This window comes from Lathamus discolor, chromosome 5 (genome assembly GCF_037157495.1).
Source record: "Lathamus discolor isolate bLatDis1 chromosome 5, bLatDis1.hap1, whole genome shotgun sequence".
Lineage (NCBI taxonomy): Eukaryota > Metazoa > Chordata > Aves > Psittaciformes > Psittacidae > Lathamus > Lathamus discolor.
In genome coordinates this window covers 110,835,842-110,859,415 of record NC_088888.1, presented here as the reverse complement: position 1 = coordinate 110,859,415, position 23,574 = coordinate 110,835,842, and the positions used below count along the sequence as shown (strand labels likewise).

Here is a 23,574-nt window from a genome sequence, read left to right as displayed (position 1 = left end):
CCACTCTGTTATTTTCCCAAGCTCTCTTTAAAACTCACCTCAGCTAAAATACAACAGACAGCAGATAACTGATGTGCTGCTTATTACACTAATTGCAATCATCCCCTGGTTACCTGGTGCTCACCCACATCTGTTTGTCATAGCCATCTGTTGTCTGTCTTAATTAGATTGTGGGCTTGGAGGGGCAGGGACTGTCACAGCATGTGATTTTCTAAGCCCCTGGCATCCCACTTCCATCCAAACATCTCCACCCTACCCCATGGCACTTGCATGGCCAAGTGACACCGCTTCAAACACAGAGGTGACAGCTAGAAAGTAGGAAGTCAAAGAAGATCCCAAACCCACCCCAAAAGTAAAGCAAATAAGCTTGTAAGAATCACACTTGAACCATGGAGGGTTTTCAGGAGTAAATGGTCACCCACAGCTTCTGCAACCTGTCCTAACTTTCTAGGATTGACCTTCTGAGCTGCTCTGGGGTTGTTTGGAAGAACATCAGGGCACCACGCCAAATCCAAACCAATCATGAAGGAAAGATGAAAACAGGGAAACTAACTTCCCCTACTCGAGTAGAAAAAATACAGGAGAACTAAAAAGAATGACTTGCCTCATGGCACCGTTCTTGATGTTGTTGCCCCAGCGTGAGGGGAATAGAGCCCATCAGCTCCAGCAAAGCCTCCAGAAGGTGCCATATTGCACCTCATCGCTCCACATTGATTTCTGGAGCACTGAAAAGCTTCTGATTAATTATCAGCAACTTCAAGCATTAGCTCTTCCAGCTAAAACACACTGTCCTATAGATTCTTCTAAGCCTTCCCCAGAAGGTACCCACTTATGAGGCAGTTCCTGGCTCAAGAGATCAGCACTGCTGGCAAAACTCGTCTGTGTGTTGCTTTGATACTTGTTCATCCCCTTCTCCTGAGGTTGTTCCTGCCTGATCTGTGTCTACATTTGCTACCAGCTAGCAGGAACTAGGGTAGGATCATGCTGCTGCCATGGGACTATCAATGTCCCTGGCAGAACACCCCTGGTGCAACTACCCAATGTCCTCACTATTTGAAGTCAGCTCCATCTTCAAGTGCACAGGACAGAGAGGCCCTGAGCCTCACCAGAGTTCAGCAGACTGAGCTACGAGCAAGCAGGGGGTGAAGGTTCCTCTTGATGAGAAGCCAGGCTCCCTTCCAAGACTTGGGTCAATATATGCACCTACCCTCTCTCAGCTGTGGCTCCTTCCTCTCTCCATTTCAATCCTTTTCCCAAGATCCTACACAAAATTAAGACCCAATTCATTTCAGCAGCACAACAAGCCAGTGAGAGACATTTAAGAGACAGGTACCTTGGTGATAGGTAAAATGGGAACGCACCACATATTTTCAGTTTGTATGGGTCGTAACTTCATTTCAGCTGAGTTATTCTACCACCACCACTTGCTACACCCATGGGAAAACTCCACTTAAAGGGATGACGACACATTTTCCCTTGAAAATTACTCTGATCAGGTATTTTAAGACTATGTAAGGATCTCAGAGTATTAAAACCACTTTGGTTTTTATCCTCATTAAAAGCCCAATAGAAATTCAAATTTCTTCTTACACCAGCTGTTTTCCCAAAGCACGCCAACTGCCTTATTATAGGGTTGCTCATGAATGTCAGCACGCACTCTGCAAGCGTTTGCATCCATGTATTTCTGCATATCCAACAACCAGAATAAAGACATTCAACTACAGAGCTGTCCATGAAAGGGGAAAGCCAAACCCACCTGGGTTGAACAAGAACCACCAGCCAGGTGATGGGCTGGCTGCGGTCGTTTCTATAACGGTGGATGCAGTGAGGTTTAAGTCTCACTTTAAGATCTGGGCTTACGTGCCATCCTGCTTAGATTTCATAGAATCACAGAAAGGTTTGTGTTGGAAGGGACCTTCAAGTTCATCCAGTTCCAACCCCTGCCACAGGCAGGGACACCTTCCACTAGACCAGGTTGCTCCAAGCCTTGTCCAACCTGGCCTTGAGCACTGCCAGGGATGGGGCAGCCACAGCTTCTCTGGGCACCCTGTGCCAGGGCCTCACCACCCTCACAGGGAACAACTTCTGTCTAAGAGCTCATTTCAGTCTCCCCACTTTCATACATGGTTAATGTATTTGGAGGCAGCAAGGCTGGTAGCAAGGTGACATAAATGAACATAGTGTTGGAAAGAAAACAAAAAGCGGTGATGTGCTCTTTGAGCAAACGTGCTGAAAAGACAATTCAAGACTCAGTATGCATAATTTTAATAATAAATTATTAAATTATATTATAAATTAAATTATTTTTCCTGTTGCCCACCTCCTTTTAGGGCCACCAAGCACACTCTGACCAGCGACAGGGAGGGAAATTTAGCTAGGGGATAGTAAAAATGGCTATCCTCTGCTTACACAAGAGCAAGGGCTCGTGGTAGGCTCTGCATGGGGCTTAACCCTTGCCCACTACAACAGCTCTGTCTCTTCTCTGGGAGAAGATGCTTTTCATCACACTGAAAGCAGGAACCTTGTTCTTTCAACGCAAAAATGTATTGCTCCTTTTATTTTCCAATCACTTTGCACTAATAATGGGAATATGTTACAAACACAAACTGGGGTGAACCCAGAAATGGATATGTAATTTAGCTGCCATCCTTGAGCAGTCTTCCTCGTGGAGCCACTCGTTTCTCAACACAACAAGGATTGCTTGGCAATGTTTACAGCAGAGATAAGATACAAAATAGAACTCCTAGAAGCATAACCTTTTCTCCCAGTAACTGATAGGGAAAGTGGGTTAATTTATACAGCTTCTGAGAGGGAAAAATAAGGCTAATTCCCTTGCAGTCGCAGAACATTACACACTTAGTTTCATATTACGCTCGTGAATTACACATTGCAATTACACCATTTTCTCCATGGGGAGAAGAAAGTATTTGGCACAATGTACAAATACATCAGGTTCTCATGTAGCACAAATTAAACTGCAGCACAAGCACATGTGGCTTCATAAAAATCACTGTAACTCACAAGCAGCAAAGGCATCAGTGCATCCTACGTTGGACCATGGCACCGGAACCCCACCAGCAGATATTGTACTTGGCACGCCCCAGACTTCCCTGGCAAAGCCACCCCCAACACCTTTGACCAGAAGGCAGGGAGCAGGATGGAGTGGGGAAAAAAGACTTTTGAGGAGTGGCATCAGTGTCTGTAACCTGTAAACCTGCTGTGTTGTGTTTGGTTATGGACCCGCTATAAGGGGGATGCTGCGCTGCAAGTCCTTCTCTCACAAATGTGCAGGACTTACTTATCTATATATACAGACACAACCCTAACACATTTCATAGAATCATACGAATCACAGGATGGTTTGGGATGGAAGGGACCTTACAGATCATCTAGTTCCAGCACCCATGCCACAGGCAGACATATTCCACTAGACCAGGTTGCTCCAAGCCCATCCAACCTGGCCTTGAACACTGCCAGGAGGGGGCAGCCACAGCTTCTCTGGGCAACCTGTGCCAGGGCCTCACCACCCTCAGAGCCAAGAATTTCTGCCTAATGCCTAACCTAAATCTCCCCTCTGTCAGGTTAAAGCCATTCCCCCTTGTCCTGTCCCTAAAGGCCCTTGTCTAAAGCCTCTCTCCAAGTTTCTTGTCAGCCCCTTTACCCACTGGAAACTGCTCTAAGGTCTCTGCGGCGCCTTCTCTTCTGCAGGCTGAACAATCCCAGCTCTCTCAGCCTGTCTCCATAGCAGAGGTGCTCCAACCCTCAGAACATCTTCGTGGCCCCATCTGGACCCACTCCAACCACTCCACTTCCTTCTTATGTTACGTTCTTATGTACTTGCATTATATCTTGGATACCTCAAATACATGGATTAAAGAACAAACCTGGAGTGCTGGCCTGCAGCCGCAGAGCAAATTCTCCAGCCTCAGTAATGCCAACAATGGACAACCAGCAACCCCATCTTCCAGACATGCATCAAAATATCATGTTTCAGGGAAGGCATGGTGTGAAAAGGCAGACCTAACAGCTCCCAGACAGCCATACCGGTTCCCCACTTTTTGAGCACAAAGCGTACTTAATTAGCACCTACGATGAAGTGAGGCAAACTAAAATTAGTTTAAAATTTAGCCCTTGAAATCCAGCAGTTGATGACCATCACGCCTGTCTGCGTTTCTGTTCAGTTTCAGTCATAAGCCCAGCAAGACCCACTGATATTCCAGATTGGGGAGGAGCTGCAGGGAGGGGAAACTCTTGGATTAAGCTGTACGTTTTTGTTTGAGGAGCTTGAGCAAACTCAAGTGTCATGGTGGATCAGACAGAAGACACCTTACACTGACTCAATATAAAACATACCCGTTAAGAAACCCAAAAATGCCAAGAAGGTGAATTGGTTGGAGGGCTGAGACCTCAGATCTAATGACTAAACTTCTAGCCATGCTTTGAAGATACCTAAAAGAGGGCTATTGCATCAGCCAGTTTTAAATCTTCCCATTTTTCTTTTGCTATTTCTTGCTTTATTTTGTTTACTCACATCCGTCCTCCTTTTAGTCAAATGCTCTGGAATACTTCTGCTTTCTCCTGCATGGTTCCACCACCAGTAATATCTGCAGGTACAACAAAAGTCACTGCAAGTGGCAGGACAGATGCCCCTCTGCTTTTCTCACCACTACCTGGGACCTCTGGTTTCCACTGTCCATCTCTGGTCTGCTTCTCCTAAGCTCTCCATAAGACTTTTGGTGCCCACACTGCGGTATAGGTTTATTTTATTCCCTCAGACTCTCCACCTTCAATTTGTTTGTGAGAGGAAAACCAAAATGTTGAGGATCACAAATGGGAGCTGTGAAAATGTGAAAAGACTTCAGTGGGCGGAAAAGGAGAGATGACAGAAGAAACCCTCAGTAACAGTCTTCACTGGGAAAGAAAAAGGCAAGGCTGCAAGGTCAAACAAGCCAGGGCAGGACTGAGAGGAGCAACACCCTTTTGTCTTAGTGGGATGCGAATTTGCCATACCATCATAGAAAGGTTTGGGTTGGAAGGGAACCTTTGAAGGTTATTCATGACTGTGAAAAATGACTGCTGCTGCTCAACCCAGGACAACCACCTAGTCCAATCCCCTGCCATGGGCAAGGACACCTGCCACTAGACCAGGTTGCTCCAATCCTTGCCCAACCTGGCCTTGAACACTTCCAGTGACGGGACATCAGAATTTTCCACCAACAGCACATCTCAGAGGAGAATGACGGTCTGAAGAAGCTCTCACTGCCCTACTGAACTCATCAGCCATGGGTGCTTGCTAGGGTGAGGAAAAGCCAAAGTTGCAATACCCTCTCCAACTGGACAAGCCTCCTGAAGACAGTTTGCTGTCTTCTGATGCCGTCTACTGCCATCTCACACAGGGACAAGGTCAAACCACAGAGGCAGGTGCAACACGAGACTGAAAAACCCCGGGAGACCCTTCAGGTTTGTGCATGGGTACAGTAACATCCTGGGCTGCAGGAACCCAAACATCTCTGAGCTCTCATGAAAAACAAGAGTCAGAGGAAAGCCGTTCTGGCATTGTCCCCAAATGACATTTTATCTGCTGAAGAGAATTCTTCACTTAGCAAAGCACGGCATTATAGAGCTTGTTTGAAAAGATTGCCATGGTTTCTCTGTGAATAAATTAATCAATTTTATTAGACTTGATGCTAAATTCCTGACTGACGGCTCCAGTGCTGAAGATGCAAGCTGCCGGCTGGCTGCCGTGGAAGGAGTCTGGAAGGCGACAGCTCGAAGAGCTAACCAGGATTCAATGAGCACACCAAAAATAAAAATATAAGAGAGTGTATTTTTTAACCCCTTGATCACCACCTCATTATAAAAGTCTAGGTAGATTGCCTGGTATCTAACTATCTGAGGATTAACAGACAGGGCAGGGTTATCACGGGTTTAACCATCCATGGTAAAGTGTTGGCTATCACTAGGATTTTGTTACAGGTTAAACACATACACATTTTTTCACAGAATTAAAAATAAATAAACACCTGATTGCTGAAGACAAAAAGCTTCAGAAAAACTTAACATAAAACACCTACATTAGCACCTCGCATGCCTCAATCTGGATTTACAGTATCTATCTGCTTCCTGAAAGTCGTTTACCAGCTACCCACATTTTAGGTGTATCCCTGTCCTGGATTCAGCAGCAGCAGTCATTTTTCTCCTTCTCAGTAGCTGGTGCAGTGCTGTGGTTTTGACTTTCAGCCTGAGAACAATGCTGATAACACCGATGTTTTTAGTTGCTGCTCAGTAATGTTCACTCTGACCAAGGACTTTCTGAGCCTCATGCTCTGTCAGGGAGGAGGGGAAGCTGGGAGGAAGCAGAGACAGGACACCTGACCCAAACTAGCCAAAGCGATATTCCATACCACAGCACGTCATGCCCACTGTATAAACTGGGGGCAGTTACCAGGAAGGGTTAGATCACTGCTGGGTCGGGCTGGGTATTGGTCGGTGGGTGGTGAGCAGCTGTATTCTCTTCCCTTGTTATTTCCCTTATCATTATTATTATTGGTGGTAGCAGTAGTGGTTTGTGTTATACCTTAGTTACTGGACTGTTCTTATCTCAACCCATGTTATATTCTTTTGATTCTCCTCCCCATCCCTCTGGGAGCAGGGGGGAGGAAGAGGGGGAGTGAGCGAGTAGCTGCATGGTTCTGAGTTACTGACTGTACTTAAACCACAACAATCCCAAAAGGTTCTGGGCCCAATTCTCCCCCCAGAACCACACAGGAACCCAACAAAGAGGACGAAAGAGTTGTGGAGATGCATTATACACTGGACTGGGTGTAGACCAGGGACAGAGGTGTCAACCGGAGCTCCTCACACCTTCCAACCCAGAGGATCCTTCCAGAGCCCCCCACCGTGTGGGATGCTGCATGGGCACATCACTGCTGCAAAACATTCATCCTGGCCATGCTTCAGTGACCACTGAGAGCTTGGTGTTTCAGCCCAGCTCCAAAACACAACCCAACTCTTCTCCAAGCCGCACATCCCAACTATTTAAACAAGTTACTAATTGCTCTTCTGAAAGGCATTTTTCTTTCTCAGTGCATTTCAAAGACTTAAGAAGACATGAACCTCTATTTTGCTGTTTCAAAAGGTCCTACCATCGCTCACAGGGATGGCGAATGTGGTGTCACAAGCAGAAGGTTTTGCTCACCGGGACCATTAATTTACCCCTGACCAAAGCAAACAATCCATCAAAGCAAGCGAGTGCTTCACCTTCACAATTAATGTCCTACCCTCAGGTAACCAACCATATCAGCAAGACAAGCTAAGTGCTGTGCTGCAGCTTTTTAAATAGAGAAGGAAAGCCATTAGGAAGACAGAATGAAAAAAAAACCAAAACACTGAATTATGTTTCTTTTCTGCCAAAAGTAAATCTTTTGAAAGGCTGTATAGGAGATATAAAAAAAAAAAAAAAAAAAAAAACCACACAGAAAGAAAAATGCAGCTTAAAAAATAAAGCATTAACAGCCTCTTCCAAATGAAGCCAAACACTTGTAAAACCAAATGAAGATCTAAGCAGAGAGTAATTGGATCGCTGGTGTTAAAGAAACATCCTCAAGCTGCCTTGTCCTCTACCCAAGTTGAGCTGATGCATGACCAAAGCCACATGTATGCTTTTTTCACCTGCGCAGGTTTCAATGCTACATAGACCATTTGTGAGCTGAGAATCTCCACCAGCTTCTGCATCTCAGCTGAGTCAGGGCAGAGACCACCTTCTCGCTTGCAGAATGTGGCACAGGGTGCACCATCCTCCTCCACGAAGGATGAAGAAAAGCCTCCAGCCTCTAGAGGACATCCTACAGGATTTTGCTGCCAAAAGGGATGAAGATTGTTGTCACCTACTGATGATACTGCTTTACAGAAAGACGGCAGCATCCTTGATGTTTCCTGAGCACCTGCAGCGGTGTGGAGTTTTCAGAAAGTATAAAAAATAAGCAATGTATCACACCACATCTTGCTCTCAAGCAGATGATAACTGAGATACAAAGACAGTGGTATCAGCATGAGCTCTTCTTCCACAGCCAGAGAAGAGAGAAGGTTTGCAGAGCATCACTCTGAGCTGATGGTGCTCAGAGGATATCTGTTAAGCCTTTCCCTATTTATTAACTTAATTAGGGATCAGGCAGCTACTGCAATTTGCATACAAGATTTTGAAGAGATATAACCATTGCTGAGAACAAAAACAGATTATGAAGCATCCCAGGGAGTTGAAAAATACAGGCAAGAAACTAAACGAAACTCGGTCAAACACAACTTCAATCAATAACCACAGAGGGAAATAACCTCAGCCGCAGGGAGAAGTGGCTCCTACTGTCATTTACTGCGTTGGGGTGGTGCTACAGGGTTTTTTTTAAACATTTAACAGTAGTCAGATAATACTGAGCAAGATACTGGATGGCAGCTTTGCAGAATGCAGCAATGATATAGCAGTGCTCGTGGATATTTGGACACGGTCAGCAGAGCATGGAGAATGAAGGGTTTGGGGTTTTAGAAAGCATTGGTAGCTATCTGTACATAATTAGCTAAGCAAACAGAGGATTATACACAGCTGAGATCACCTTCTCAGCAGACAGATAGCTACAATTGGTCCTAAAAGAACAGCATGAATGACAAAGTAATTAAAGGGAATTATAAGATTAAAACATAAGATTATATGAAATACAAGATTAAAACAACAAAGTGGGTGTAGTATGACCAAACCCTAGTGAAAAGGAGAAGCTGCTTGAACACAGCAGGTCTGGATTACATACAGTATCCCCCTGTCTGTGTGGTCCCCATGTGATCCATACAGTGAATGCAAAGCGGGGGGATTTTCAAACTGAAATAACCTGGGATGATGAGTCTTGATTTGGAAGAGCAAGATCATCAGGGAGCTTCCCAAGAAGGATGGCAAGAGAGGTACAGGAATTATTTAGACTAATTACAGCAGCATCCTTTGGGAAAAGGAACGGAGCTGCTTTGGGAAGAGGAACGGAATAGGTAGCTAAAGGTTTATTTTTACTTTCATGAATGCAAATGCAGAATAGTTTGCTTCAGAAATCAACCACTTCACCACTATTGGCAATGCTGGCTAGTGTTACAGCAGAAGCCCTGAAAAACCTCCACAACATCCTGACCTATAGCCCCCTGCCGTGTCCCAGCTGGAAGCAGGACCACCCCCTCACATGCCACCAGCATCGCACCATGGATCACTTCAGCCAACACCAAATCCCATGAACTATGGTTTCATTACCTTCAAACTCAAGCTGCATTTACCTCCTGCCACTCTGAAGCGAGCGGACCCAAGAGCTGCCACTGATGTAAGAGAGGGCTGGAGCACCTCTGCTATGGAGACAGCCTGAGAGAGCTGGGCTTGTTCAGCCTGGGGAAGAGAAGGCTCAGGGGAGACCTTAGAGCAGCTTCCAGTGCCTAAAGGGGGTGACAAGAAAGCTGCAGAGGGGCTTTGGACAAGGGCCTTTAGGGACAGGACAAGGGGGAATGGCTTTAACCTCGCAGAGGGGAGACTGAGATGAGCTCTTAGGCAGAAGTTCTTCCCTGTGAGGGTGGTGAGGCCCTGGCACAGGCTGCTCAGAGAAGCTGTGGCTGCCCCATCCCTGGCAGTGTTCAAGGCCAGGTTGGACAGGGCCTGGAGCAACTTGGTCTAATGGAAGGTGTCGCTGACTGTGGCATGGGAGTTAGAACTGGACGAGTTTTAAGGTCCCTTCCAATCCAGACCAGTCTGTGATTCTATGATTTTATACCTGAGCAAGGTTCCAAGAAGCTGCCATTTGCTCCTGCTTATTACAAATACCCAGACATTCGGAAGTAAAGTACAGAAAAAAAAGAGGGGTTCCTAGAAAGCTATGGACAAAACAATGAATGACAGGTAATCCTGTAGGAGATGGGTTGAATTTCTTACTATTTATTTGCATTATAGTAACACCTAGAGATTCTGACCAAGAGTAGGGACCCGTTACTGGAGGCTCTATGAGAAGGATGCTGCTACCTGGAAGTATTTCCAAAGGAAAACACATTATACAGTGAAAATGCCCAGGGGTTGTGAGATGGTAAGTTTGAGATCACACAGCAAGCCAGGACCTGCCTCTGAGACACCAACCAATATTAAAGTCATGCTCAAAAATTAAACTCTGTGGGCTAAACCTGACCAAATCAGATCAGATGTATCCTTGAGGGTACCACCTCACCAGGCTGCCAGCCTGTGGTGGTATCATCCTCTGCCTGGTGGCAGAGGCTTACCTGGCTCTTTAGAGTCCTCCTTGAAGTTTTTCTTTCTCTGCCTCCAAGTTGCAGAGGTCACAGTTATCCCAACACACGATGACGTGCTAAGGCGAAGCAGGAGGAAAAGGCACAAGGGGGACAAGCGGAATGAGGAGGGGTGAAACGCAAGGCTGAAGAGACCCCTCTTAGAGAGGAACTGGGCAAACTGCAGGGAATGCCACTTCAAAAATGAAGATTAGTTTTTTCTCTGATTTTCAATTGTCTCAATTTGTGTCAGGGTTAGATTTCAAAACAGCTCCCTCTCTTCCCAGCTGACGTTTTAGACTAACCACATGGAGGAAGAGGTAAAAAAATAAAACCAACCCACCCAGCAACGGTAGCGCGCAACAGAGGCAAAGTTGTAGCTTGTTGCATCATTATTAATCCCTTATTACCCTCACTCACAGCTTCAGCAGACATCTCCAAAACACGAGGATCCCTGCCCTGAGGTATTTACAGAGCCAGTTAGATGTGATATAATTAAGAGGTAAATAAGGCAGTGGGGAATGTACGGGGAGGAGGAGGGGGGAGAAAGACACAATTAACTTCAGCAGCTTTGCAGAGGTTACCCCTATTTTACATTATTTGTGTTGTGCCCACAAACCATTGGGCTCTTTTTTGGGAAGCCATCTGGTACTCTGAAAACCCCCAGTACCAGTCTCATTCACCCACTTTCCTACTTAATGATGCTGCCAATTGGGATCGTACCTTGGCTCTTCCAGCACTGCCCAAACACCCCATAGACATCCTGTTTCTCTCCAGCTTCCTTTCTCCATCCCCTCCATTACAGTCAGTATTCCTTTTCTCTCAGACAGTCACTCCATGGAAGATTTAACAGGGCAGCAAGCAGGCAGCATAGCTCAGAATGCCTCAAAGAGGAGCAAAGTAGCATCCCTACACCTGTTTGATGTCTCTTGTCCTCCTTGGACATCCTTTCTGCTCATGTTCTGAAGTCATGACATGACTTTAGATAACCTCCATGTTTCCACATCACCCTCCAGGACCACAGCTTTTGCCAGTGCAGCACCAAGTAGTACTTTGAAAAGATACTTTCCAGGTCTTAAAAAAGCAAATGGGTTATGAGAGGAGGACAAAACTTAACTACAAACCCTACTGCCCTTCTGGAAATGTGTTCAAGGCCAGGTTGAATGAGGTTTTGAGCAACCTGGTCCAGTGGAAGGTGTGCCTGCCCACAGCAGGGCATTGAAACTGGATGAGCTTTAAGGTCCCTTCCAACCCAAACCATTCTATGGTTCTATGGTGCCACAAAAAAACAGCCCCTCAAAACTCAGCCCCTGGGGAACTACTTCAGGAGCTGCCTGAGCAGACAGAAAGGCACTTGCTTTGCAATAATGCAGGCAAATATCAACAAGGTGAATGATAGCAGGCATGGGTGAAAATGCAATGAGCAGAAAATGCTACTGGAGATCACGCTGCGCAATGACAAGTATCTAGCAGTTGTGAGCACTGCTCTGCTGCTACGTCCACTCCTCCCTTCAGCCTGTGCGATGGCAGGAGGTAAGGCTGACCACCAGCAAACTGGTGCCCCTGTGCTCTTCCCAGTCCTCTGACTATAGACCCAAGCCCATGAACAGCATTCCATAGTAGATAATTCCTATTAATTTCAGACATGGATGCACACATCATGTCCCTCCCATTTGTGTGCAAACCCCAGACAGGTCCAGAGAGCAACATAGATAAAATTGGCACAGGGAGGGATCCTAAAAGCTGCTGACAGCTACCTGGGTAACTCAGGAGCTTCAGGCAACGCATGTGAGAAGACGGTGCTGCACATCACACTGATCATGTCTGAGAAGAGGAAATTCATGATGTAGATGCAACCCTGTTCCAGTCCGAGGCTGGATCTCACCCTGGCCCCACCACAAAGAGAAACGGGAGCTGAGACTGATTATAGTGAGCTCTCCCACCCATCCATCTGCACATCCATCATCAAGAGCCTTTTCTAAGAGACAACCTTTACAAGACTAGCTTGGATAACTGCTTCCTCGATGGCAAAAAGCCTGGAGAAGAGCAGGTTCCTCTGTGAAGACCAGAGGAGGACGGGAACAGTCAGAGCCCTGCAAAATGAAGGACTGTCATGGGACCCCATGGGGAGCCCAGCAGCATCTCTTGCAGAGAACCCAGCACAGACCTTGACTGCAACCAGGACTAACCCTGCACAGTGCTACACATTCCACTTCCAACCATCAGACCTGGGAGATAACAGGATATCCCACACCCTGAATCGCAAATATTTCACTTTCATGGTTGAAGCTACCCATTTAATTAAACGCAGTCTTGATAATTAAGGTTTCCAAGCAATCCCCTTTTCTGCAGCCCCACTGGCTACAGAGATCTTAATTTCCTAGGGATGGAAAGAGGAAGAAGTAGGGATGGAGCTTCTTGGTGCCTTGACAGGTTGAATCAGTCCATGCAAGGAGACCATGGGGAATTCACCACTACTCACTAAGGCCCAGGGTGATGGAGCAGCACTTTGGGATGGGGCTGAGCCTTGTACACAGCCAGAGATCACTGCAAGGAGCAGCATCATTAGAAATGACATATTTTTTAAACTTATGTAGCTGCACTGGTAACACCAAGTGGCAGTAAAAGAGGTACGTGATGATCAGCATGCTTAAAAAAATCCTGTATCACCATGCTCACCATGCAACCAACATTTTCACGACAAGCCAGGCTTAAACTTCATCAAAACAACTGCTGGCAAAAACAAGGTACACGAAGATGTTTCGACATCACACTCCCCCAAGTCCGAACTTCGAGACACAAACCTGCTAGGAAAAGTATAAAAGGAGCAAAAATAATTGCATCATTTTGTGCCCTTTGAACAACCTTTGGATCCTGATGGCTTTTGCCAGGAAGAGTAACGAAAGTCAAACTAATTAAGCAATGAACATGCCCACAGTACAAAGTGTGAACATTTTAAAGGCTGGCAAGTTGTTAGGAAGTGCTCAGTTCCCAGCTCTGCTTTCCTGCTGTCACTCTGGGAGCAACCATGATGCAAAAGCTGATTTGATTACATGTAATTTCTTCATTTTAAGCATTAAATCAGAGCTCAAAAATAGGGTGTAGTGGAAACCATCAATTTTGAAAACATCTCTCACCTTGATAACAGGGATCTAGCTGCTTTTCTTGGAATTAACCCAATGCTGCTGTCACAGCTACCTGAACAGCAACAGGAAGATGTCCCAGACAACCAGCAGACACCAAACCATGGACACCCTACGTGTGCTGGTACCTACCAATGAGCTGGCTCTGTGGTTTTGATTCCTGACCATCCTCACCCCAAAGGTGCCCAGCTGGAGCTCTGCCCAGCTGCAGGAAGGGGTTTTGTTCTCCACTACCTCTTTTCTCTGCTGATGGGGGTTATCTAAAGTCAACTAGAGTGTCTCAATATCAACATCAAGCACAGAAAACCTGGAGCACTGGGAGCCAGCACACAAGGATGCCCTGTATTTGTGTTGGCAGCAATGGGCTGGTGGTGCTGGAGCAACATCACCATTGCTGCTGTGGTTGGCAACATCATGGCAAGCCCAAGCCACGACAGACACTCCACTTCAGCTGGCAGCAATGTAGATCCTGTGTCCTCTTGGCCACCAAGCAAAGCACATGCTCATGAACTAAACCATTTTCTTGCTTCACCCCCCTAAGTCCAGGGTGACCTCTCCAAGTATCAGAGCTGATCTGGTTTTGTCCACTCAAGAGGGACAAAACAAAAGTTTCCTTCCTGTGGGTTTCCAGATAGGACCAACAACAACAACAAAGAGAGTCAAGTCCTCCCATCTTGTATCAAAGCTGGGAAAGAACCAGGGAACCATAGAGTGACTATTCAGACTGGTCTGACTGAGTGAATGTGGATGATGGTTATGGAAGCACTAGAAGGATGAAAGAGCAGAAGGAGGGCTAAAAAATGGCAGATGTTGACGGCACCCAGGGTAAGAGATCATCAAGATTTTAGCCCACATCTACTTGCAGTATGTCAAGAGACCCAGTAGTGGAGACAAACACCAACAGGTAAATCCTGGGATGGGACAGGGTGGATGGACTGACCACTGTCTGCTCCTTGAAGGTTTGAAGAGGTACATGCAAACCCTCAAAAGCCAGGAGATGTGAGGAGCGTCGGAGCTGCCATCTCCATCCCATCTGGACATAAGCAGCTTGTGAACACCACATGTCTTGGTCCCACAACTCCCTGGGTATGAGAATGTGAGCACGGATCTGTGAAATCCATTTTGGATTGGATTTATTTCAAAGTAAAATCACCTTCCCCTGCTTTAAGGTCTTGCTTAAAGACTTGCTTCATCGCTGATGCAATGCTGAAGCATGATTTCCCACAATATGTTGTTCACCGAGATTTCACCCTGGTCACCACCATTGTCAACACATCCATAAAACGCTAGAGGATGGTGTAAGAGGAGCACAGAGAAGAATACTAAAAAGCAAATATCACAGAGAAACCACAAACTTGTGACAGATGTCAGCCTGAGCTTTCAGGTCCCAGCTCTTCTCAACCCTTTTGGCAAATGATCATTCCTCCGTACCATCTTTACAACCAATTTGCCCAATCTTCAAGACACACAATGCCTTCTGCTACTTTGCCTGGTCCTAAGTGTGGGTCTTAAGTTTTTAACTAAAAAGAGGTTCTTTTAGTGCATGGAGCCCCTTTTTGATGGAAGACCTACATCAGTAACATGAAAAAATTAAAAAGGGTGAACAACAGAGCTCTGATAACGTAAATGGAGATAGAAGACTCAAAAGCAGCATCACGATACCCAATGCTTGGACCTTTTTCTTGAGCTATTTAGTGATGCGCTGATGTCACCAGTGACAAAAAAAAGCGAAGAAAAAAATGACAGAGGCAGGTTTGGAAATGGGAGTTTGCTCGTGCCACTCAAGAGAGGTGCAGTGCTGCCTCCAGCTACAATTTATGCAGCGTTTTAAAGGTTTACATAAATCCTAAACAATCTTCTCCTTCACTCCAGCTTGTTACAGTGATCCGCATCCCAGTGAAGACACTTTCAATGCTGGATTTACCATGGAAAGCCCTACAACACCTTCCCCCACGCAGTGGGCTCACGGCAGCACCTGTATTTATATTCACCCTGTGTAATCCAGGCAGCTGCCACGCAGGCAGGGACCATCCCGGACCTACGGAGCAAGTTAAGGGCAGGAGAAATACAAGCATAACACCTCGTGTGGGAGCCCACTGACACAGCAACCCCACATGAACTTCAAAGGGGAGAGCTCCTTCAAATTGCACAATGCTTTGCTACAGGGAACCCGTACACATGTGAAATCATTAACTCCATCTGCTGCTTTTACTTCTTTCATCAATGATTAACGAACATTAAGCAATAAGCATTTACTTTTTTCTTCTTTTTTTTTTTTTTTTTTAGAAAACTAATGTCCTTACTTCTGCAAGTCGCCGTGAGGATTCCTGCCAGCTCTACCCTGCTTAAACATTTACACATTGATTTTCAAGGTCACCGCTGAAACACGTCATTTTCTACTTAGCACATTCTCCTCCAAGCGCGCGGCTGTATTCAACGCTGGGAACGCTGCGCGTAAGGGCACAGCGCCGAAAACACCCTCAGCAAAGTTCAATCCATAAAAGAAATCCGAAGCAAAATGCCTGAGGGAAGGCAGCCTTAGAAAATGCAAATACCATTCAATACCCGCACGCCGCTGGCTTGTCTTTGCGCTGTTGTAGAAATGCTGAATAAAGTGACAGCGAAGGTCTGTCCATCCACCCCCTACCCCCCCGCCATCCCACATCCCAGCCGGCTCACAGCAGGAGCCGCACTGCTCACTTCCAAACCCACCACCAAAATCACCCCCCAAACCATTACCAAGGCCAGGGGGAAGGAGCCATCGGCCCTTACCTGATTGCTCCCCAGCTCCGCCAGTCTGGGCGCCGGCTGCGCAGCCCCCCGATGACGAACATGCTGCCGTGAAGCTCGGCGGCTGCCGCTCGCTCCCGCGTGCTCCCCCCATGTGCTCCCCGCGGGGCCGGCGATCCCTTCAGCGCCTGCCGGCACACGGTGCCGCTGCCATCGCGGCGGAACGGACTTGCCACCAGCTTCTCCCACTCCACGCCCGCTCTGGCTGGTTGCTAATGAAACACAACGCGCGGTGCCGGCGCCGAGCGAGCGCTGGAGACACCTGCCAGGCAGCTCCGACAGCGAGGGAGCGAGGGAGAGCGGCACCGCTTGCGGCTTGCTGTGGTTGCAAACGGAACCGGTCCCATCCCAGGGACGCTCGCGTTGAAAAAGTAAATAATACACCTCGTGAAATGAAAAGCAATTTTGCTATTTTTTTGTTATTATTCAGACACAACGCGGGTTTTTAAGCCGTGTGTCCCTATAAAGTGCCATCCCTGCTGAATGTGCCACAGATGTTATTAAACTTCACCTCACAGCACTCTTCTACACCATAGAATAATTATTATTTCACAGGAAGAAAAGCTAAGGTACAAAAACAATTCCTCTACCTCAATCACACTGGCCCTCTTGCAGCTCCTGCGTCCCAGCCTCCATCAAAAGGGACATTTTTGCATTTAAAAGCAGCAGCTTTTTTATTCTTCGGCTTGGGAAAGGGGCTGCTCTGAATGTCAGTTCGGACTTAGAAACTGGTGACCATGGGATAAATCCAGGGTCCGGCTGCTCATCATCCTGGCGGTGATCAGGACCCCACCCTGGTCTTCTCCCCAGCACTCATGTCCATCACAGACAGTATATGCAGCTAAAATTTTCATGGAATCACAGACTGGTTTGGGTTGGAAGGGGCCTTAAAGATCAGCTGCTTCCAACCATGGAGCTGGGGGAGGGGAACCCAATTCTGGGGAAAAAATCCCCAAATAATAGTCACCCTTCTCCTTTCCATCAACAGGAGCTGTCCCCAGATGGGGGCTTGGTCCCAACCACCCCAATGCTCTGGCAGGAGCATGGGGACTCACTGTATCTTTATCCCAAGAGTCACATCACAGGCACCATCAAGGTCTGGATGTTATTCTTTTTTTGAACAGCATAAATAAAAGTAAACAGGAACCTTAAGATGTTTGTGCTGTAAAATGGCTCTTTTGATCCAGATCCAGATCTTTTTTGATTTTGCCATTAGTGTGGCATCTGAACATCTGATTTTAAGAACCCTGAAGAAGGTCCTTCCTCCGCTGCCCTGCTCAGAGGAACTTCAGCTCTCTAGTTCTCTTCATCAAAACCACATCCATCGTGGGATTTGCACAGCACAGCTACAGACATCAAAGAACAGGAGGAGAAAGTGCTTGAAAAGCCATGGAGGGAGGAAACGCAGACCAGAAGCCTGAAACAGTGTGTGCTGGTAGGATGGAGAGATGTACAAATGATGCTCCAGAAAAAGTTAGCACCCGGGGCTACTGCAGCAGTGTTATATCAGTATCAAGGAATATAACCAAGGAATAAAAAAAGCCTAAATACTTAAAAAAAAAAAAAAATCAAGAGGAAAAAGGGTAGGAAAAAAAGAGCTGGAGGTAGACATGGAAGGGATTCCAAGAGAACTGAAACCCTATATAGATACATCTGCAGAACAACTGAATTAAAGACTAATATCCAGGTAGCATCTTCCCTGCTCATTGCAGGGGGGTGGACTAAGATGACCTAAGGTCCCTTCCAAGCCAAACCATTCCATTCCTTTAATTCCACGATTTGTTGTCCAGGGATAGTAGTATTTGCATGTTAGAGCTTTAAGGTTCCTTCCAACCCAATCCATTTTATGATACTATGAATTGGGAAGTGCGTAACATAAATTAAAAATAAAATGACAAATATGGGAAGTTTCAAGAGTTCACCAACAAATTCCACCCCTTCAGCTGTTCAGATTTTTATGCCTTCAGCAGCAAAAAATCACCCTTGCTGGAGTGGCCCGGCTCCAGCAATGGATTTAATTCCAGCTGCTGTGTTAAATGAGTGATTAATAGATGCCTTTGTCCTGGCTGCATCTGCCTTTCATGAGAACATCAGCATTAACCTGGGTGTAACACCCCAGTTCTGCCTTTGGTGTATTTTTCACTCCATCTCTTCACTTTCAAGGAGATTTGAAAGAATTGGAGGGGCAGAAGCTGATGCAATATCACTGTAAAAAGGGAAATTAAACCACTAAACCTGACTTTCCAGTGCAGAGTTAAATAAGACAAAGAATTTGGAATACAAAGAATCTGCAGAAGCTACAGAGCTCCTGCAAGGAGCCCAACTTTCATTTTCTTGCCCATTCTCCTGAGCACAGTGATTAATTATGAAGGCTGCAGAAAACATGCGAGCAGAGGGGAGATGATTCCCTGCCGGCAGCACCGAGCCCCAGCCTTGCATGTGGCTCATCCATCACCCGAACCACTGGCAAACCTTCTCCAAGGGACACGTCTGCTGCCCACAACCCCACCACACACCCTGCTACAGCCTGCCAGCGAGCTGGGAGCTCTGCCTGACCTTCAGCCAGTCCCACCAACAAGAACCACCACACACAGAACCAACTACTTCAAGATGGTTTTCTTTCTCCAAGATATTTGGTAATAGAACACCAGAAACGAGAACTTTTCTATATAGATTAAAATATCTTAAAAGGGAGGGGTAAGAAAAGAGAAGGAAGGGAAGAGAAGGGAAAGAAAAGGTGAAAATAAAATAAAAAATAAAATAAATCAAATAAAATAATAAAATAAACCAAACCTTGGACAATTCAGTGACACCATCAGATCGCACCACTTAGCATCTCAGCCCCAATTCTGCATTGACGTGATTATACAAATACTGGTTCTTTTTAAGTTTCCTCCTAAATCAGGGGTTTGAGCTAAAAGGCTCCAAATGGTTAATCTCACTCAAATCAGCTCAGAACAAGTTTTAAAGTCAATGATCCTTCCTCCCAAGTTCTTCTACATTCTAAACCTGCTGGCATAACCTAAATCATGCCAAGCTCATTACAAGGTACCACCTTGCTATTAAATCTCCAACTCAAGGACCAACGTTTGCAGGAAAGGAATGAAAAAAGAAATTAAGGCTGTTCCTGTCAAATATCCCTATGTGGTGATATTTGACACAGGGCACTCCGAGCCCAGATTTTCCTTTCTTTAATGTTGACTTTTATGCTTGCCTCCGAAAGAAGAGGCGGCACATGCAGCCCCAAACAGACCGTAGGTCTTGGCTTTCCATCTTATATCAACAGCAATGGGGAAGATACCCAGGGTATCTTCCAAAAGCTCTTCCAAAATTGAAATTTAAAACAACTGTTGACTACAAGAATGCAATGAAGAAGCACAAATAACACAGGGATGGGACACAATGGTCTGGCTGCTTGGCATTTCCAGGCATAATAACAGATCTGAGGTTTCATGATGACAGGCAAAAGAGTTGTGGATGCCTCATCATTGGAAGTTTTCAAGGCCAGGTTGGACGGGGCTTGGAGCAACCTGCTCTAGTGGAAGGTGTCCCTGCCTGTGGCAGGGGGCTGGAACTGGATGAGCTTTAAGGTCCCTTCTCCCCCAAACCATTCTGTGACTGCATAATTTGAGTCCCTTCAAAAGACCTCAAGCCTGATCTTGTGCAGCTGTGGGCAACAGCATGTAACAGAGTTATAAAATGCTGACAAATCTGAATTCTCCACTCCCACCATTCAGAGTTTCCTGACTTAAATGAGTACAAAGAGATGGAGAAGCAGTATACAGGAATGTGGAGTAAGACAAGCCCTAGCACAGTACCAGAAGTGCCTATCTGTAACACAGGTAAAATGAGCAACTGACAGTGACCTTTAAAAGCCAGCATCTCAACGGATGTCATTCCAGGTTAGGGAGGGAAAATGAGGTTTAGTTTATCTGAGACACAGCTGCCTCGCAGTGAGCAGATGACGCTCCAGGAGGAGAACTTCGGAATGAAAATTATTTTCATGATGAATGAAACATTGTTCCAGTATTTAAAGGGTGGCTACAAAGAAGATGGGAGACTCCCTTCTGAAAAGGATTCACATTGAAAAGACGAGGGGTGATGGGCACAAGTGGCTCCTGGGGGGATTCTGGTTGGAAATGAGAGGAAAATTTTTCACCATGACAACAATCAGCCACTGGAATAATTTCCCCAGGGAAGCGGTGACTCCCCAGCATTAGACAATTTTAAGATTCAGCTGGCAAGGGCACTGGGCCACCTACTCTAGGTCATGCTTTGCCTGGAAAGGTTGGACCAAACGATCCTTTCCAATCTGGGATTCTAGGATTCTGTGAAGGAATGGATAATGTTCTTCAGGTTTTACAACTGCTCAAGTTAACTTCCAGCCTCACCTACGTCCCATAAGGACTCTCTTGGAAAAGCCTGCAAAAGTCTCTATTGACCGAGAGAGCTAACATGGCAACAAGAGCAGATCAGATACAATCAGATACCTCCACTACTCTGTGCCTTGTGCTTTACATACAAACCCTACAAATCACCCTATATTGACCAGCTACAAGGATCGTACCCCATCAACACCAGTCTTACCATCTACTAATTATTTATAGAGACAAACATTCCACCATGAGATTCGCTTGATGCTCTAGCAGCCAAGAATTTCTCCAGTAGCCTGCAGCTTCTCCCCATATACAGATGCCCTCCTTTTCTTTGACAGCATCTCTTTGGCCCACCTGCACATGCCCATGGACCAGTGCAGGAGCTGAGCAGAATAAATACAGCACAAACACGGCAGGCTCAGCACTTTGCCAAGATGATCAAATCGACACAATTGCATTAACATTCTATGACAGCCAAGCTCCAGAATGGTTTCTTACTCTTTCCAGGTAGCAAACAGCAAAAGAGGAGCATCCGAGGTAAACATACAAGTGGGAAAGGAGGAACAAAACAGCTTTGTTTTGTTTAAAAGAGCAACAAAACCATGCTGCATGTTCAAGCCTTTTTTGCTGCCAAAGCCAGCAAAATCAGCCCTTTCCAAGCCCAGCTTCTTCCATCCCTTAAAACAAGCTATAGGAAACTGGAAAAGTGGATGGATTATGACTTCTGCATCTAGAAAATGGAAGTTCATGGTAAATGTCTAGTTTAAGCAACTGTCAGCACTTAATGTTTCTATTTACTCCAGTCCAAAAGAGCAAACTTTAAATAAAAACTGAACGTAATTAAGCATACTTTCAGGCATACCAGCTACAATGTGGAGCAAGATCCCTTCTGAATCAATGAAACACTTCTTCAACCTTTGCTTTTTCCAGTCTCTGAGCCTCTGACACACCAGTGTGATGTTTAAAAGCCTGAAGTCCCTTCCAGCCCAGAGGCTGGATATGTTGAGGAAGAAACTGGTGACAAAACACAACTCTGCCAACCTTGCTCATCTGAGAGAGGCTTTGAGGTTGCCCAGTCCCTGCTCTGCATCAGCAGCTTCAAAGCTTAGGGAGGTGTGTATGCATGCATGTGGCTGTTGCAAATTCATGGCAGCTGAAGCTTTGACAGCGAAACATATATAAAACATAGGAGCAAGAGGACATGGAGCTGTTGGAGTGAGTCCAGAGGAGGACACAAAGATGCTCCGAGGGCTGGAGCACCTCTGCTATGGAGACAGGCTGAGAGAGCTGGGCTTGTTCAGCCTGGAGAAGAGAAGGCTCCAGGGAGACCTTAGAGCAGCTTCCAGTGCCTGAAGGGGCTGACAAGAAAGCTGGAGAGGGGCTTTTGACAAAGGCCTGTAGGGACAGGACAAAGGGAAAGGGTTTTAAATTGACAAAGGGGAGATGTCAGATGAGCTCTTAAGCAGAAGTTGTTCCCTGTGAGGGTGGTGAGGCCCTGGCACAAGGTGCCCAGAGAAGCTGTGGCTGCCCCATCCCTGGCAGTGTTCAAGGCCAGGTTGGACAGGGCTTGGAGCAACCTGGTCTAGTGGAAGGTGTCCCTGCCCATGGCAGGGGGGCTAGAAGTAGATGAGCTTTAAGGTCCCTTCCAACACAAACCATTCAGTGACTCTATGATTCCCTGCCTTGTTGGGGATATATACAGACACACCTCCCACTGGTTTGTCCCCAGAACTCCAGCAACCTACTCAGAGCTGTGCAGAACTTGGATCATCCTTATCTTGCTGGGGATCCCCATACACACACTGCACTGGTTCTCTCCCCTTCTGTGTAACTGGCAGGCTTCAGAACATGAGGATTTCAATAGCTGCCATGGTCTTGTTGCTGTGGAGGTATTTGGGGAAGTCTCTGTCCCTTCTACTACGGTGGCTGGAGGCTGCACAAAGAGCAGAGATGTCCTCAAATGGTCTATGCATGGACCATCTCCAGGACAAGACATGAGCTGCTTGCTTAAATCAGCTGCTGTGGAAGTGGACATGGTATGTATGTAATTGCACCTTAGGACATAGCCCCAAAGGAAAGGAGCCTATTAAGGCACCCCACAATTAACCTGCAGCCCAGTATGAGAGAGACCACCCCTGAGGGGTGCACCAGTGTGCTAATGGCATGGGCCCCAAGCTGGTTGTCCTGCTGCGTGATCCCTTCTGAATCAATTAAACACTTCCTCAACCTTTGCTTTTCTAATGCCAGAAAGACGTAGCTCTTTGCACTCTGAGGTACTTTCTAGCCCCAAAATGCTTCATAAACACCATGGTTGGGAGCAGAGTGCTACATGCAGACCCTCCCCTTGCCTCTGCACTCTTCTTCCTGTAGCTTTAATGCCTCATAAGAGGTTCAATAACAGGAGTAATTATAAACCAGTTATGAAAATAGCTGACCTCCCATGGAGCAGAGAGGTCCTAAGGGTTCAATTACATGACAAGAGAAAACAATCAAGAGACACCCTGGGTTCAGCCTCACTTTTATAAACGTTTTGCCTTTGTTATTCTTACCTAATTGTAACGGGTTAGGTAACCAACCTTAATTGTGGGCCAGCTGCGTCTGTAGTGTACACAGAGGCCCTGGTACCCGCAAAGCCTGTCAACAAAATCAGCTCTGCTGAGCCGGGATCATCCAGAGCATCCTACCTATTCCCAAATGGGAACAAACACAGAATCACAGAATGGTTTGGGATGAAAGTGACCTTAAAGCTCATCCAGTTCCAACCCCCCTGCCATGGGCAGGGACACCTTCCACTAGACCAGGTTGCTCCAAGCCCTGTCTAACCTGGCCTTCAACACTGCCAGGGATGAGGCAGACACAGCCACCCAAAAGCTCGTTATGTTTTTGAATTGAAGCTCCGATGATGACGATATTGTCTTAATGCAATGCCACCTCCTTCTTCTTCAAGAGAGTTTGTACCTAGAAATCTTGGGGAA

General features: G+C 46.3%; 1 protein-coding gene across 5 annotated transcripts in view; it reads right to left on the bottom strand.

The window, feature by feature from the left end:
- The window catches only part of NCOA1 (nuclear receptor coactivator 1), a 186,413-nt gene that overhangs the window by 72,814 nt on the left and 90,025 nt on the right, over positions 1-23,574 (bottom strand). Inside the window, exon 1 of one of the 5 annotated variants that reach the window (XM_065681925.1) lies at positions 16,206-16,481. The exons of the other annotated variants lie outside the window; for them this stretch is intronic. The gene's annotated coding sequence lies outside the window, so the exon portion shown is untranslated. Of the gene's footprint in view, positions 1-16,205; positions 16,482-23,574 lie in introns of those variants that run through there. 5 annotated transcript variants of the gene reach the window in all.